General features: G+C 41.7%; 1 long non-coding RNA gene across 16 annotated transcripts in view; it reads left to right on the top strand.

Moving 5' to 3' along the window:
• The window catches only part of LOC127490701 (uncharacterized), a 405,434-nt gene that overhangs the window by 47,427 nt on the left and 339,735 nt on the right, over positions 1-18,272 (top strand). The window contains exon 2 of one of the 16 annotated variants that reach the window (XR_016235417.1): positions 8,638-8,723. The exons of the other annotated variants lie outside the window; for them this stretch is intronic. This is a non-coding gene — a long non-coding RNA (uncharacterized LOC127490701). The remainder of the gene's footprint in view (positions 1-8,637; positions 8,724-18,272) is intronic. 16 annotated transcript variants of the gene reach the window in all.

Raw genomic sequence — 18,272 nt, 5'->3', positions numbered from 1 at the left:
GGGTACCAGTTATTTTCTCAGAGGTGCCACCTCCAATCCAGCTTCTTGCTAACATGCAAGGCAAGACAGCAGATGATGGTCAAATACTTGGGTCTGTGCCATCTAATGGGAGACCATGATGGAGTTCCTGGCTCATGGTTTCAGCTTGATAAAGCTCTGGCTCTTGTACCCATTTGAGGAGTGAACCAGCAGATGGAATATTTATGTCTCTCCATATCCTTCTGATGCTCTGCCTTTAAAATAAATAATAATAAAAAAATGATGAAGTATACTGAACCAAAGAAGGAGGTCAGTGTCTTAAGAGGCTGTGGAAAGACATAGAAGCTGAACCATGATGTCCTAAGAGTTTTCACGTAGAGTGAATGCTATCGGTGGTAAACTGGTGAATAGGAGTTAATCCACTAAGAGACTGTGACAGGAAGAGTGACTGTAAATCTGAGAAATGATTAATCATGCCACACAGCTTCTGTAGGCTTCCTGTCATCTCAGGAAGCACAATTAGCAGAGATTGTTGCATGGAGAACGAGAAAGCTTATGTTCCTAGAGATCTGGTACTATGTGAACCCAAGAAAGCTTATGAAAAAAAATAATGTACATTTAAAAATAAAGGGATAAACTACATGAGCAGCTGGAGAGAAAGTTGGGGTTTCTATGGAAACCTCTCCTGAAATTTCTCCCTCAGGCAATGGAGCCAACTTCCCAAATGCCAGAGAGAGGAGAATGTAGGCTGAAGAGATCCTCATTGTGCTGTCACACTGAGAGGAGTGCTGATGGCTGTGGGAAGAGGACTGTAAAATGGGTCAGGGGTCCATTGTCTGGCACTGCTCTTCTTCAGATGACCAGGGGAAAACAATGAGCATGTGTGATTGACACCAGGTATGTTGTTACAAGGGTCTCAGACAAGGGTGACATGGAAGAAATGTTAGCAAACAAAAATGAAAGGAAACAGAAAATTATTCTTAATGCTCAGCCATGCATAAAATGATGCATGGCTTGGTAGTGAAATTAAAGGTGACTGCTTGGAGCCCTTCCCTTCTTAAAGTTGTGTGTGATACGGACTCTGCCTCCCTCTCCAGTATCAACTGTCAATCTTAACCCCATACAGCTTCCCTGTTCTCCCTGCTATTCCTTAGGCAAATAGTGGGTTCTTATTTTAGGATGTTGGAACATACTCTTCTTTGGCCTGTAATGCTTTCGCTACCCATATGTGTTTGGCCGAAATTAACTTCATTGATCAGTACTAACGTCTTCAAAGAGCCATTCCTCACCCCCTCTGTTTCATGGTGCTGCATGTATTTCCAACCCCAGCGGATCTGTATCACATCACCTGATTTTTTTTAAATCCCCACCACCTATTAGGAACTGCTTTATTCTTGGCTTACTTCCTGATGTCTCTCTTCAGAATATAAGTATCTAGCCCACTCAATAATAGTTGTGATGGCTATGAGATGCACATATTTGACACTGGGTGTTGTTAAACAGCCCTGAACGATCAAGGGATAACTAGCTGATCATTCATTAGGAAGAAATCTCTGTATAGCATTTTCAATGTAATACCAAAAAAATCGTATTAAAATCAAATAATATATTCTATTTTTTGGACAATTTCTTTATGCTAGTCACTAAAGAATATTTAACCTTCCTTAATTACATACAAAACAACCTCTGAAAGTAGGCCTTAAGCTCTCAATGTCATAGATAAACAGAATCAGTCAGAGGGTAAGCTTGTGCAGCTGGATTTTAAAGAAAGGTTGATCTAGGCCGGCGTCACGGCTCACTAGGCTAATCCTCCGCCTTGCGGCGCCGGAACACTGGGTTCTAGTCCCGGTCGGGGCACCGGATAATGTACCAGTTGCCCCTCTTCCAGGCCAGCTCTCTGCTGTGCCTGGGAGGGCAGTGGAGGATGGCCCAAGTGCTTGGGCCCTGCACCCATATGGGAGACCAGGAGAAGCACCTGGCTCCCTTCTTCGGATCAGCGCGGTGCGCCGGCTGCAGCGGCCATTGGAGGGTGAACCAACGGTAAAGGAAGACCTTTCTTTCTGTCTCTCTCTCTCTCTCACTGTCCACTCTGCCTGTCAAAGGAAAAAAAAAAAAGGTTGATCTATTGCTTGTCTCTAGGAGTATATGACTTCTTTGGATATGTAGAGAATTTGGAGAGGTAGCACTTGAATCTTTCTGAGGGCAGGGAGGATCTGGGTAGAGAACTGATGACATGTTAAATCTGGTAGTAGAGGGGGAACCCGATCTATAGGGAGTTTCTGTAGGGTAGCAGGCAAGAATGCCTATTGGGCTGGATAGGAGAAGCAGCAAGGAGGCTTAGCTGGTAGACAGAGTTCCCAGTATCGATGGATCTCCTCTTCATGGGACTGCAAATGCTTCGTGTTACAGGGTGTAGCGTGATTGGGGTAAGACCTGGTGGGGAGGAGGTCAGTGTGTAGAGTCGGTCCATCTGTCATAATATCCTCTAACTCCAAAATAAGGAGCTTGAATTTAAATATTTTGTATGCATTAAATTTTCATTCATTTTAGCCTACCATATCTTCTGTGAATGTCTGTGAAAAGCTTGGCAATTTGTGGAGAGAGTGAGCTCATGAGTATCGTAGCCTTTTTTGCTTCCAGGTGTTGTGTCTTCTTTACCAAGAGGCAACTGAAGCTCAGAAAACTATTGCCTGGCTAAGATGATGCACAGTGCTGGTTCTAAAACCCATCTAGACTCTTACTGTCACACTCTTTATGTGAGCTGCTCTTTATGTTGAAATATTCTTTATATGGACATAAAATATTACCCTATACCCTTTTATGTTGAAAGGTAAGAAGAAAATTCATGAATGATTTTTATGAAATACAGATGTCAACTTCAATTCTTCAAAGCCTAAGTAATTTTGCAAGAAACAAAAATCATTTGTCACTTGCTTTGCCCTAACCATTTACAATCTATTGAATTTAATCCTTTTGTCAAAATATTTTTAGAGGGGGAAAAAAAAACCCACTACTTTTGTTGTATCTTCTGTACATGATAGTCAACATGACATTGTCTTCATGTTTTTGTAATGTATTCTTTTCAGTGTCTCTTCATGATGATATTGGCAAATCACACAACCTCTGAGCCACAATTCATATTAATTCTTTTTTTCTTCTCTATTCTCAATCCCCTCTCACCACATATCAATACCTCTTATCATTAATAGACCTTTCATGGCTTACCTTGGGAATTTATCATGTATTCTTTCCACTGCTACAGTAGAGACGAAAATACCATGTAAATTAGAAAGTATTGTACAATTGTAAGCAGTAATCTTTGTTTTATTACTATATAATACTATATTATTTGTTCATAGCACTACTTCCCAATGCATATGGTTTCAGGTCTCTTTCCTGTCAGTTGGGTTTGAATTAGTCAATGTCCACCTTCATCTGTAGTTTTTTTTTTTTTTTTTTGCAGAGTTAGAGAGGTCTCCCTTCCATTGGTTCACCCCCCAAATGGCCAGCGCTGCACTGATCTGAAGCCAGGAACCAGATGCCTTTTCCTGGTCTCCAACACGGGTACAGGCGCCTAAGCACTTGGGCCATCCTCCACTGCCTTCCCAGGCCACAGCAGAGAGCTGGACTGGAAGAGGAGCAACCGGGACTAGAACCCAGCACCCATATGGGATGCCGGCGCTGCAGGCAGAGGATTAACCTAGTGAGCCATGGCACTAGCCCCATCTGTAGTTAGAAATAATGCTTTGTCATTCTGCAGTGTATAGGAGAAGGAAAAATCAGATACCCATCAAACTGGATTGCAGGTGGCTGTCTCACCATGCTATGAGATTGGAAAAGGCAATTCTTAGGACCTGTAGGAACACAAGGACGAGTTGGAAGCATACCAGGGGATTCCAATTCAATCCCATCGAGGTGGCATGTACCAATGCCATCTCACTGTTCCAGGTGATCAGTTTCAGTTCACAGTTGGTCATGGTGAAGGGACTGGGAGTCAAAGGGAGCACATAGACAAGTCTAGTACCTGCTAAAGCTAACTGATGGAGTAAATAAAGGGGAGAGTGATCCAACATGGGAAGTGAGATACTCAGCAGACTCATAGAATGGTGGATGTCCTAAACAGCACTCTGGCCTCAGAATCAGCCCTAAAGGCATTCGGAACTGGCTGAAAAGCTCATGAGAGTATTTCAGGCATGGAAAGCCAAGACACTCTGGCAAAAGATCTCTGCGAGTGAGATCCCAGTGGAAAGAACAGGTCATCAAAGAAGGAGGTACCTTTCTCTGAAGGGAGGAGAGAACCTCCACTTTGACTATGACCTTGTCTAAACAAGATAAGAGTCGGAGAACTCAGAGGGCTTCCATAGCCTTGGAAACTCATGACTGGAGCATAGGGAGATTACTGATGCCATAGACAGGAGTGTCAATTGGTAAAGTCAACAACAGGAGTCACTGTGCACTTACTCCTCATGTAGGATCTCTATCCTTAATGTGCTGTACATTGAGATTTAATGCTATAATGAGTACTCAAACAATATATTTCACTTTGTGTTTCTATGGGGGTGCAAACTGTTGAAATCCTTACTTAATGCATACTAAACTGATCCTCTGTAAAAAAAAAAAAAAAAAAAAAAAAAAAAAATAGGTCTGATCTGATTTCATCATCATTTAAAAAAAATCATCTATTATTTTTCACTTTATGTTTCTGTGTGGGAGCAAACTGTTGAAATCCATACTTAATGTATACTAAGCTGATCTTCTGTATATTAAGATAATCGAAAATGAATCTTTATGTGAATGGAAGGGGAGAGGGAGTGGGAAAGGGGAGGGTTGTGGGTGGGAGGGACGGTATGGGGGGGAAGCCATTGTAATCCATAAGTCGTACTTTGGAAAATTATATGCATTAAATAAAAGTTTAAAAAAAAATATGTATTGGTAAGTATGTGGCTATTTTAATGGAAGTACCTATGAGGAGCCACTTAGGGAGGAAGATGGTTTATTGAGGCTTAAAGTTCTGTTTACAGTTCACTCTCAGTCTACAGAGGAAGGATCACATGGTGAATGACAAAGCAGAGAATGGCACATAAAGTATACTCTACCCCTTGTCCATGTCTCCTTTTATAAATCCAACATGATTCCATAATGATGCTCCACCCTAGCAACCTGATCCAGTCTAATCATTGCCCAAAGACCGCACCTTCAGACAAAGTAATTAAAGCCATCAGCCATTTGTATTAACCCATTAACTATTAACAAAAGACTTTAGGATTTAAAGCATGTACATGAATTTGGACCCCAAATATTGTTCAATCCATTTATAATAAATGTCTTTAAAAGCAAACCTCGGCCCAAATTAAAAAGCCAGAAAAATACATATAAACCTGTTTCTTTCTGGCTTATCTTGGAAAACTGGAAACTATGACAATATGGTGTTACTATTTTTGAGTCTCATTTTCGTTAGCCAGGGCATATCCCTTCTGATATGGTATGAGTTTCCCAGCCTTTGGGATTTCTCACGTGTCCAATGAAATACTTGTAACCAAAATCCATTGTCAATTTCCACCTATCGTTATATCATACCTGCTATGTCCTCTAATGCAAAAATGAAAGATAAATGAGAAAGCTTCCATGTTTCTAAAGTTAGAACACTTTGTAAGAGAATATTCCATTGTACTTAAAATTGCAGCAAACGTTTGCTATATCTTTTCGTCATACTTCATCTACTTGATTAACTTATGTTACTTGTCTGCCTTCTGGGGATATTTGATTCCTCCACCACCCAATAATGTTTCCACCTTGGTCATCCTCTTGCTTGGGATTGGGGGTGGATCTAGTTTGCTATATTTATTCTCCTGCCCTCAGAAGATGATTCTTTTGGCTGCTTCATGCCTCATTACCTCCATATTTCCTTCCTAGGGGTGGTGCCTGTTAAAGTTCCAAGCTCTGAGGCACTTATTCCACTTGATTGCATGCCTGTGCCTGCGGAGAAGAATGCCAGACTCTGTGCTCTCTGGAGTCCGCTGAGAAACACTCTCCCTCCCCTTGTTTCTTATCCCCTGAGGGATTCTTCCACAGCCAGGGCACTTCCTTTGCCTAGACACCAGGTCTGTAGACTTTAAACACTCTTGTCTTTATATCTGGTAGGAGATGTACGCTGGATGTGAAACATTTTATTAGAAAAAACACCTTTGTGGGAAACTTTACAATTTAGAATGCTTCATGAGAATCCAAAATGACTTTTTTCCTGGATTTCGAAACTGTGTAGAATGTACGTTGTGGGTTCTCCTTTGTTTTTTTTTTTTTTATTTTCTAAGTCACACTGTGAAGAATACTTTTGTAATCAGACAATAAAGCTGTGGATGGGGAAAAAAAATGGGAAGTGCTGCACATGATCTGAGTTGAATGTTCAGGAGACTGTAGGTTGCCACACAGGGAGTAAGACATGAAACAAAGGCAAGAGTTTTGATTCCTCTCCCCGCCTCACCCTCTCACAGCTATGCCTGTAGCCCTCGTCAGATCCTGACCCATTGACCAGAGTCCTGACTTGTTACGTTGTTGTGTTTTGTTTGGGGACTTGGCATTCTGGCCCAGAATATGTTTTGTAGTGCTGAAGCAATAAAAGATGGACAGTTCTTTTCTTGGCTGTCTGCATTCCTTGGAGGGAAAATGGTGCAGTTCAGTGGCCAGGTAGAGAATATGACAGAACCCAGAGCATGGAGTATGAGACAACAAGGGAACTGTGGATTGTGCTCCGCTAAGCAGTGTAGGCTCTGTCTGGGGACAGCAGTCAGCCTGCCTCTAAGTGTGCCAGCAGGAGTACAGGGTGAGTCCAACCTTATTTTGTGATTTTCAAAGTGGACATCTGGGTCAGAAAGAGATGTCCTGATCATTTTTATTAGTTGCCTTCATAGGCAACAATGTGTGTATCCCCCAGTGTAGTATGGAAAGGGGTTACTCATTGACAGTCATGTGACTTCGCGGCTCATTTAGCTCTTCCAGCCTTCATTCATAATCTGTTGGGGTGAGGAGAGAAATGAAAAAAATGGTACATGTCTGGCAAAACTAGTATGGGGTTCAGGAGTGTCAAAGAAGATAGCCTATTTAAGTAAGTCATTATTTATTGTCTGTTGCAAATAGCAGAAATGAATTCTCTCATTAAATTGAAAAGGAATTTTTAAAAGAACACATGAATCTATAGTAAGGTTGAAGAAGTAAGCTTACTAGCTGTGCAGCCAGCAACCTGATAGAAAATCCTGTATCATGGATAAAATGTTATTGTCACTGGTCACTAGGTGCCTGTCTGTGTAATGCTGTAACCAGGAATCTTGCACCCTGTACACGTAAACACAGCGATCCATAGGACAATGGCGGTACTTGTTGCCTGCATTAATTCATTATTCTACACTGGGAGTTGATGGGTCTGGTTGGAAGAGCCAGGGCCTTGTCCTCATGCTATAGACAGAAGAGAGGCTGGAAGAGAGAGTATCTGACCTTACAGCTCCTAGGGAGGAATTCAGGATGGGTTTTACATAGCATGGGATTCCCTAATATAAGAAGTAGTTACAGATATTAAACACCAAAAAGAAAGAACAAGGTGCCCTGGAGCTCTTATCCTCCAGGAGCCTGCGGTGTCACTGGAGATAGATAACCATGTAGAAAGTACTCCTGTGCTACGCTATTGTAAATCGTAACCACTGTCTATAGGAAGTACTTAGACAAGTCATTACTCTGAGTTCACCCAAAACAATGAGCTGGTGGAGAAGTTGTCCCAGGAGTTTCCCTTGAGACAGCCGCTTCTTCCCTGGTGTCCCCAGATCTCTGTTGTCCTGGCATCGCTGGCCTTTGCAGCCTGGTCTGCTCAGCAGTTCCAGAGCAGTGATCGCCTCTAAGAATAGAGAGCTAAAAATACCCGGGGAAGAGGGCAGGTCCTCCCGCTGCAGAGGACCAGCTAGCGGCCATCAGTCTTCCCGTCTACCCTTCCTTTCCGCACCTTTGTCTTTCTCCAGAGTGTTGAGAGTGATGACACTGTTTTGAAAGTTTGCAAATTAATGAGAAAAACTGCAAACTCCTCTCGTTTCTGGATCTTACTCTCATATTCTGTGCCTGTGGGAAAAGTTGGGATCAAACTTGAGGCAGTGTCTAAGTTTCCCTCCTACTCACTGCAGAAATCCTATGACAACATCTTGCTGAATCCCCATGAGACTATGAACTTGTTAAAGCTAAGTGCTCTGTCTTTCATTATTGTCATGTATGGCTCATCATTAGCAGTCAAATAGTTGTGGAATCAACAAGAATGCATTAGTCAGATTTTTAAAAATCCCTTGCAAATGAAATAAAACCAGCCAAACTGGGTGAAGCGGAAAGGGGTCTTAAGTGGAACGTATAACCAAACTCCCAGGATGCCTTCAGGCACAAGTGGATCCAAAAGGTTTCTTCTCACTCCCCATACCCAGAGTCTTCTCTGGAAAGTTATATTTTTCCTCAAAAGTGACTTTCCTTTAATTTTCCCAATCCTTCCAGGCTTAGTAACCTCAGGAGAAAAATATTTGATTTCTGTGATGCCATAAATAGCCCAAGATTGAATCTAATTGATAGTGATTAATTGGGCAGTGGGGTTATTGGGATGGGCTACTGATCATGCTGTCAATTCACTCTTCACAGTACAGGTGACCAACTGAATTCTTTGACTTGGGAGTAGAGAAATTTGTTTCTTACAACAGAATGGAAATCACCACTGGTATACACAGGTACTTATTAAAGCATGCAGAACAAATAGAATTAAAAGATGTTTATTTTGGTATACGTTTTAAATCTACTCATAGTTTTTTTTTTTTCATTGTACACATTTTCAACATACTATTTGAAGTACCTTCACATTACCAGTGTACAGGAGACTAGATCCTGGGAGTATGTGTTGAATGGTGCTCCCTACCTGGAAACCATGATGTGACCTTATTTGGGAAAAGGGTCTTTGCAGATAAAATTTGGATAAAGATCTCAAAATAAAATTATCCTAGATTAGGATGAGCCCAAATCCAGTGATGGATGATGCGCTTTGAAGAGGAGAAGACACCTATAGAAGTGCAAGCCAAAAGTGGGACACAGATTGGAGGGATGTACCCACAAGCCAAGGAATGCAAAGGATTGCTGGAGTTCATAGAAGCTAAGAGACAAAAATGGAACAAACTGTCCAGCCCTGCTGACATCTTGATCTTTGGATGTCTACCTCCAGCACTGTGAAGCAATAGATTTCTAGTGTTTGAAGGTACCAGTTTGTTACCACAGCCCTAGGGAATTGATGCACTAGGTAAATAAAAGTAACTCACATTTACTGAGTATTGGTTGTTCTGATCTGGCATATTACCCCTTGAGTCCAGAAGCTGTCAAGAGATTGGGCTTTAATTTGTGACTGATTTAGCATGCTTTTACTTTGCTCCCCACCTGCTCTGTTAGGAATTCATCTTACTGTCGGCCTCCTTGAATGTAACTTCGTAAACATCTGCTATTGGATTAAAGCTATTTCACCAGTGGAGGAACCGTAACAAAAAGGTACACAGAACAGCGATGTCTGTATGACAGCAAGCACATGGATAGCAGCTGCCAGAATAAGGCTGTTCTTTATTCTTGGTGCCAGGACATTTCTCATCAACCACCTGTGGCCTCTAAGATACAGTAACCTCACCTTGGCAAAGCCTAGACTGCAGGTTTTCGTATGTGGATAAATAATGCTACCCAGGGCCAGCTCTCTGCTATGGCCTGGGATAGCAGTTGAAGATGACCCAAGCCCTTGGGCCCCTGCACCTACGTGGGAGGCCTGGATGAAGCTCCTGCCTCCTGCCTTCGGATCTGCTGTTGCAGCCATCTAGGGAGTGAACCAGCGGATGGAAGACCTCTCTCTGTCTCTACCCCTCTCTGTAACTCTGTCTTTCAAATAGATAAAACAAATCTCTAAAAAGAAAATAGGGTAGCATTCTTTTTTTTTTTTTCCAAAGCTTAGTTGCTGAAAAGAGAGAGAAGGAGAAAAAAACCCAGATTGCTAGTAGCTGCGTAGTGAATGTTTGGGAGGTGGTGGGGGAAAGTATTCCTTCTTTTTTTTCCTCCAAGAATAGGAAACAGCTAATCTTTTGACTCTTAAAGTGTGTTATTTTTCCAGCTCATTAGCTGCATTTGTTTTTCCTTTTCTCAGGTTCCCAAGCAGTCCAGCTTGTCACAGGCTGGCAACCAATGCTGAGACTAATGCCCAGCAAAACTGGGGCCTGACTGTCCATGGGTGGCTGTCAGGCCAGGGAAAAAAAGGCATTAATAAAACCCTGGTTTTTGTTTTCTGATGGTTGGGGCAGGGAGCAGGAGCAGGGAACAGAATAGAGAGATATGCTAAGAATGGATTTTCAAAAGTGAAAAAAAAAAAGAACATATTCCCATATTCAACATAACAAGTACCTTCCCATTAGACATTTTCAAACTGTTTCAGATCCCTTGTAAAGAAGGAAAACGAAGAGAATGAAGGGAGGAAAGAAAAGTGGGTTTTGTTTTTTGCTTTTTTTTTTGCTAAGGTAATTAAACACTAACAGAAACTAACCAACCTGTTTTTGAGTTAAATTCAGATTATAAGAACTTTTTTATATATGTGCACACATACCAAACAAACCCATTAAAAACTAAATTATTGGGAAAAAAAACCAAAAGAATATCATTGATTCATCTGGTTTCCTTAAATAACAATGTTAAAAATTTGAAGCACAAAGGAGCTGTAATTCTGTCAAGCAAGAAGCATTTTCATAAAAGAGCAATTCAGTCAATTAATGCTGAATTGTATACTTGCATATATAATGCTTTAGCATTTATCTGGAGTGGGAGTGTTGAGTAGGCATCTTGCTACACAAATTGAAACCATAGTCTTTATCTGCCTAGGCCTCAGCTTCCATGGCTGTCACTGGAGACAGCTGGATTTTTTTTTTTTAAATATTTATTTGAAGTCAGAGTTACACACACACACACACACACACACAGAGAGAGAGAGAGAGAGAGGTCTTCCATTCGCTGGTTTATTCCCCAAATGGCCACAACGGCCAGAGCTGTGCCAATCCAAAGCCAGGAGTTTGTTCCAGGTCTCCCACACGGGTGCAGGGGCCCAAGGACCTGGGCCATCTTCCACTGCTTTCCCAGGCCATAGCAGAGAGCTGGATAGGAAGTGGAGCAGCCAGGTCTCAAACTAGTGCCCACATGGGATGTTGGCACTGCAGGCTGTGTCTTTACCCACTGTGCCACAGTGCTGGGGACAACTGGATTCTTGACCAGGCTCTGGGCTTGAATTTCTACACTCATTCCTTCTTCCTCCTTTCTACTTCCTACCTTCACCTTGTGTAAAAGTGAACTTCTTATCTTCCCCCAGTGGAATTAGTTTCATGAGGTACAAAAGCTGACTAAAAGACAATCTTGGTGGACCTGCTGAAGAAAAAATACTTCTATGCAATAGCAAGTCTGATTAGCCTTTTTTGTGTGTGTGTCTTTCATATTCTGTTTTAAAGTACTTGTGTTTAAGTGAAGTAATAGCTTGAACTGGTTGCTTATCAAGTGCTTCTAATAGAACTCTGCCTTTGATTAATAAAGACATTAAGTACTTTATAATGACAGCTTTTTTGTTGTTTCTGCTGTTTTTTTTTTTCTGTCATAAGGTGCTAATACCTTGTGACTCATGAGTGGCAGAGTTCTTTGGGGTTACCTGGAAGACATGAGGCAGGTGGCAAGTGACCTCATATTGGTCACTGAACCTCTCTAGGCCCCTTGTGATTCTCAGGAAAAGTAAACTTGCCCCCTGTGATGGTTAAGATCTCCTAGGGCTCAGACAATTCTGTAATTGGAGATAATCCAATGGTTACTATTAATAAAAATCATAGTTCCAATTTACTGAACACTCACTTTATGCTGGAAGTGTGCTAAGCATTAGCAGTCCCTGTTCAGTCTAATCATCACAGCCTGCCTGGCCACTAAGAAACTATGTTTAGGGGGCTGTCACTATGGTGTGTTGGGTTAAGGCACTGCCTGCAGTGCCAGCATCCCATTTGGGCACCAGTTTGAGTCCTGGGTGCTCCACTTCTGATCCAGCTCCCTGCTAATGCACCTGGAAAACAGAGGATGGCCCCGGTCCTTGGGCCTCGGAACCTACGTGGAAGACCAGAAGAAGCTCCTGGCTCCTAGCTTCAGCCTGCCCTATCCCTGGTCGTTGGGGCCATTTGGGAAGTACACTAGAGGATGGAAGATCGATCTGTCCTCTCTCTGTAACTCTGACTTGCAAATAAGCAAACATGGGAGAAGACTGAGGCTTAGAGAAATTGACGGGTAAGTCATTGTTCTTGAAGTAGTTCTTCTCACAGCTGCACTGCTTCATAAATTTCATTCTAGCTTATGTTCGGCTTATCAAATGGGATTTAAATTAATGAGATTTTACTGAACTAAGGGAACATTTCTCTCTTAATGTCTTCCCATCCATCCTGCTAATTGGTCTTCAGTTTTAGGCCTGATCCTTTGATCCTGCTGGACTTAGAGGGATGAGAGGAGGCCCAAAGGGCACAGTACCTGCAATGCTAAGTTTGACCTTTGCCATCAGGATCCTCACTCACGGTGAATCCCCCTGTCCTGGACAGGAAGGTGCGTCAGTGGCTTTAGCCCATGACTCACAGGATTGTTCTCGTGTTCTCAATTCCTCAATTCCTTCCTGTGCGTTGCCTCCAGTACATCTATTCATGGCCAAATAAACCGGAACTCCTAAGGAACCGCACTTCTGGGTATCCAGTTAATGTGCTTTTCTTTCTTGTAAAAATAAAGGGGAGGGATGCTTGATTGGTAGAGGGGATCCATTACTTGTTTTTCAGAAAAAAAAGAGTATCCTGCGGGTTGCTCTATTTAGATAGCGACGTAGGTTTTCAGCCGTCTCCTTTGCTCGGTCACTGCTTGCTATGTTTCCCTCTCTCTCTCTCTCCCTTTAGTTCTTGGATCTCCTCCCACTCAGGTTTTTAAGTCTTGCCATTTTTTTGCTTACCTTCTAGGGAGGGCCTTTCTGTTTTGCCTTCCCAGGGCCTCTGAAGTCACGTGCACCCATTGAATGGGTGCTGGGGCTTTCGCCAGGTTGCTGAAAGGCAGGCAGAACCTCCTGGAAGCTTAATGCAAAGCAGTAGGTGTTGCCTTTCAGGTTTCTTTGCCCCACTGAGTTCCTTGGGGTATTTTCAAAGAGCCCCTGTGATGTGTTCTTTGGATTTTTTTTAAACAAATGAAAGAGAAGGGATACAAAGAGCTCACACGTGATCCGGGAGCATGAATTAAGCGCGACGGGTTGCAGTTCCCTCTGGTGCTTCCCAGGCTTCTTCCTTTTACTGTTTTGTGAAAATGAATCACATGGGAGGAAAGTTGACAAATGACTTTGACCTTGGTTTTTCATCTTCTGTTTGCTTCTGGAATCCCTGAATCATTTCAAAAGACCTTTGGGTTCTGTAACAGGGAGGACAGAGACTTACAGACACAAAAAGACACCCATTGAGTGCTTGGTGCCAATGTGCCCAAGTGCTGTGTATGCCTCACTCCCCTCAATCCTGTTAGGAACTCATAGGTGCTAAGAGTCATATTTCCACTATACATAGGGAAAAGTGTGGCAAAGAAATTATTTTGCCCAAGGTCACACAAATAGTAGACAAAGGACACAGTGGCAGAAGAGAGATCTGTGTAAAATTACCTCACAATACCTGCACTAGACTTACTACAGAAATTTGCTGTGCTTCTGATTAGAAGGCAATTCTGGTGGGAGGATTATTTCCTCCATCAAAAGGAGTGATACTGATGTATTGGCAGTTGAAGCCATTTGGCAATATTTAGTTAAGATGAAAATAAGCATGCCTTGCCTTGCAGATACTGTACTTTCTAGGATGTATCCTAAAAAAAAACTAGTGCATGGTGCACAAGAAGACTTGACCAAGAAAGTCTACTGTTCCGTTGTTGCCATGATGAAAACTAGAAGCAACTTACGTGTCCATTAATCAGGGAATGGGTTGACAAATTAAAAAATTTGATAGAACACAATCGGATATGGCATTTGTAAGTGATCTTAGTGTGTAGGTGTTAACACAGAACTGAAATAGGTTGCATTGAAAACTCAGTGGTAAAGTGATGAAAAATTGAAAAATGGAAACATACACAAAACAGTACATTGAGTTACTTAGGAGCATACATGTATCTAGTAGCATAGGATCATGGGTGGGAGGGATATGCCCCTCTTGCAGGGTTGTGCATTTCTTCAGAGAGTGAGATGGGAAATGGTGATGATGGGAGAGGGGAAGCCAGTTCCACTGCACTTGCAGCACTTTCTTTCAAGTACAAAGTAAAAATGAAAAATACTAAATTCTTGCATTAAGGCAGTAGACACTTGACTTTCTCATTAGTCTCTGATTCTGTGCACCTTCCTACGTGGTAATATTAGTTCATAACTAGTTTTTTAAAGGAAAAAGTATCCACAGGGTCCCCCAAAGGCCAGGGAAGTGTGTGTGTATGTCACCTCTGCAGGGCCCAGCGTGTGCAGGCATCTTCCAGCAGGCTCCAGAGGACACTGGGCAGATAGCAGTGGGAGGGGCACGTAGCTGGCACTTCTCGGCATTCGGAGAATTTTCCAGCCATGTCAGAGCCTCAGCGCCAGCCAGGATGGCTCCCGACAGCAGACCTGCCCATGTTTGTCTCTTCGAACTTTAAAAGGCAAAGACTCTTATCACTCCTGCAGGGTGGAAAAGTCAGCCATGAGTTCATTTCTCTTGCTGTCTGGACTAAATCTATTGCTGCTCCTCTGCCTGCTCTAATTCTGTGTGAAGTGCTTGGACAAGCTTGAGCTCTCCAGACAGAGAAATGCACCTTGTCCAAGCAGAATCCAGGAGGGCAGGTTGTGGTTGTGTCTGCTGAAGACCCTTTGGTTACTGACCATGCCTGATCGTGTGGCTCCCCTTGACTCCAAACAGTGAACTTCCCCATGGTTCCACAGAGAGATCCTAGCCCTATTCCAGGCACGCTGTTCTGTAGTTACACTCAGAAATCTGTCTTCTCAGCTACTACTCTAAACTCCATGACTTCCTCTCCCTCCTTTATTCTTTGCAGTGTCCTTCCTGTCCAACACCCACCCCCCAACTCCCAACCCCACCCGATCATCACATCTCCCTCTCTTTTCATTTTCTTCTGTTCCCCCACAAGACTGCCTTAAGGGCCCAATGAGTCTGCCATTCCTCTAGATTTCCAGTTACATTATGTCATAAAATCTTTATCATTTAAATGCTGTCCTATTTCTCTTCCTTGTAGTTGAAAAAGTTCTAAATGTCATAGAAGTTTCAGCCAAAGCACTACCAAGCATGGATTTGGGGAATTAATTATCTGAACCTGGGAAAACCAAATGAGTTGATCACATGGAGGTAATACTCCTTGTGTGCTCACAAGGTATTATAAGGAGGGGAGGTTGTGTTAGTGAGACAACTGGGGAATCCCAGTGCTGGGTGCTGTGTCTGTAACTTCATTATCAGGTTGACACAGGCTAACCTGGAGAACTCAGAGTGTTGGCAACAAACAGGGCAATGATTTGCATCAGCATCTCGTGTTCTTCCACCATAGGTGTCCTCTTCCTGAAGACATCATGCCAGGTACGGATTCTTAAAATGGTGGGGTCTTACAGTTAAATATATTACAGACATGTCAGTATTTTTCTTGGCATAAATAAGGGAGAATTTAGTTGATTCATGATATGTGAAGATTTAGTTCAGTACAAGGAAAGCAAGTCTCCCAAGGAAGTCTTTAAGTGAATCCTTTTTGTTCATTTCTAATTCACTAAGACTTATTCAAGTAATAATCTCTACAACAGAGTGAAAACTGAGGGAAGAAATGCATATTACAGTTGATGAAATGGAACATCTGAGCTGTCTGTGGGGCAGGAAGCACAGAGCTGGAGGAGGTATTGTTCTCTGCTGTTCTCCACACCCCACCGTGGATTCAAGTGGGTGAGGCCGGTGTGGGCCCTTTGCCTAGCTCTGCTCCTCAGCAGCCAGTCTCCCAGGAAAACCTCTTACAGAGACCTAACAGGTTTAGGATTCAGCAAACCATGTTATTTATTGGCTTTATTCATCTCAATCCAGATTCCTGGGAAGTCCCATGGACTGAAATTGAGGACTTAGGGGTTCCATTCACAGAAGGGAAGGTTTGGCCTGATGGGATTTGGTCTTTGCCTCTCTGATTTTTCTCTTTGTCTTCTATTACAGATTCCAAAAATGTCTAGAGTGAACAAAGGTCTTTTCTTCTTTCTTCTTTAAACTTAAGAAAAATTGTGCATAATTTTAAAATTTTGATTTCAATTCCTGTGTAATATTTCTGTATATTTATGGGATACAGTGTGATGTTTTGATATTTGTATATGTGTGTCATAATCATATAGGGTGTTTAACATCTTCAACATCCCTTATATCTATAATTTATTTGTGGCAACAATATTCTAAATGCTCTTTTTGAGTTACTTTGAAATGTATAATACATTATTATTAACTGCAATCACTACAGAGCAGTGGAACCCCAGACCTTGCTCTTTCTATCTAACTGCACTGATTGACTCATTGACCAATCTCCCTATCTCCCCACCCTCCCAAACTTCTGGTAACCACTCTTCTACTCTGTGCTTCTGTGAAATGAGCTGCTTGAGATTCCATGGATGAGTGAGGTCATGTGGCATTTGCTTTGTGTACCTGACTTACTCCACTTAACATAATATCCTGCAGGTTCACCCATGTTGATGAAAAATGACAAGATTTCATCCTTTGCATTTTATCCTTTGTGAATATGTACTTCTTTATGTATTTCTTTATCCTTTAGTCTGTTGATTGACAATTAGATAGATTCATATCTTGGCTGTTAATAGTACAACAGTAGTCATGGGAATACAGGTGTCTTTTTGACCTGCTGATTTCATTCTGTCTGCGTGTATTTATTCAAGTAATGTGATTACTTGATAATAGTGTCATTTTTTTTCCTTTTTGGGGCAAACTCCATACCATTTTCCATAGCGACTATACTAATTTATACTTTTTCCCCAAACAATGTTGAGTTCCCCTTTCTCTATATCTTGACCAGCATTTGTTATTTTTGTCTATTTAATAAAGTCATTTATTTAATAGAGAAAGATTGATTCGGCTGGCTCACTCCCCAAATGTCCATGGTGGGTGGAACAGGACTAGGCCAAAACTTGCAATGGGGAACCTAATGAAGATTTCTCATGTGGGTGACAAGGATCCAACTACATGAGCCATCATATTCTGCATCTCAAAATCTACATTAATTGAAGCACAGCTGGAACTAAATCCATATATTCTGATATGGGACATAGGAATGTTAACTGGTGTCTTAACCCCTAGGCCAAATGCCTACACCTGTTTATCTTTTTGATAATAGCTATTTTACTCGGAGGTGATAACGATCCAGTATCTTCTATCTGAAAGCTTTGAGCCAATAGTGTTTGGGATTTGAGATTCTGCAATATTTGCAAATACATAATGAGATATTTTGAAGCTATGGTCCAAGCCTGAGCAAGAAATTAAATTTTTTCATATACACATCATACACATAGCCTAGAAATAATCTTATTCAATATTTCAGCATACCTGCATTTAGACTGCAACTAGTCGCATGAAGCCTGCTGTCGAATTGTCCAGTGACAGTGTCATAGCCATTCTGAAAAAGTTTGGGATTTTGTAATAGTTCACATTTTGATTTTTGGACTGGGGATAGATAACCGTAATAACCACATGTATCTCATTGTGTTTTTGATTTGCATTAGTTATATTGAACATTTTTCCAAATAACTGTTGGTTGTCTATACACTGTCTTTTGACATTTAAAATCCATTTAAAATTCAGATTATTCTTGTGTTTTTTTTTTCTATTGTGTTGAGTTGCTCATATATTCTAGATATTAACCCCTTGTCAGATGGGTAGTTTGAAAACATTTTCTTCCCTTCTGTAGGTAATCTCACTATATTGATTTTTTCCCTTTATAGAACCTTCTTAGTTTAATATCCCATCTTTCTATTTTGTTGTTCGCACCTTTGTAATTTTATCCACAAAATTGTTGTGGCACATCTTGGTTCTCCTAGATATTGATGGTTTGCATTGTAAGCTGCATCTGCCATTCAACTATGATGTAATGCAGTGGCAGAGAATTTGATGTTGGGACCCAGAGGGAAGTAGAATCAAGAAAAAAGGAAAAAAGTGGAGTTGAAGCTTAAGCTCAACCTA

This window comes from Oryctolagus cuniculus, chromosome 6 (assembly GCF_051225735.1).
Source record: "Oryctolagus cuniculus isolate XC-2025 breed Fujian yellow rabbit chromosome 6, ASM5122573v1, whole genome shotgun sequence".
Lineage (NCBI taxonomy): Eukaryota > Metazoa > Chordata > Mammalia > Lagomorpha > Leporidae > Oryctolagus > Oryctolagus cuniculus.
This window is presented reverse-complemented; position numbering and strand designations above follow the sequence as displayed.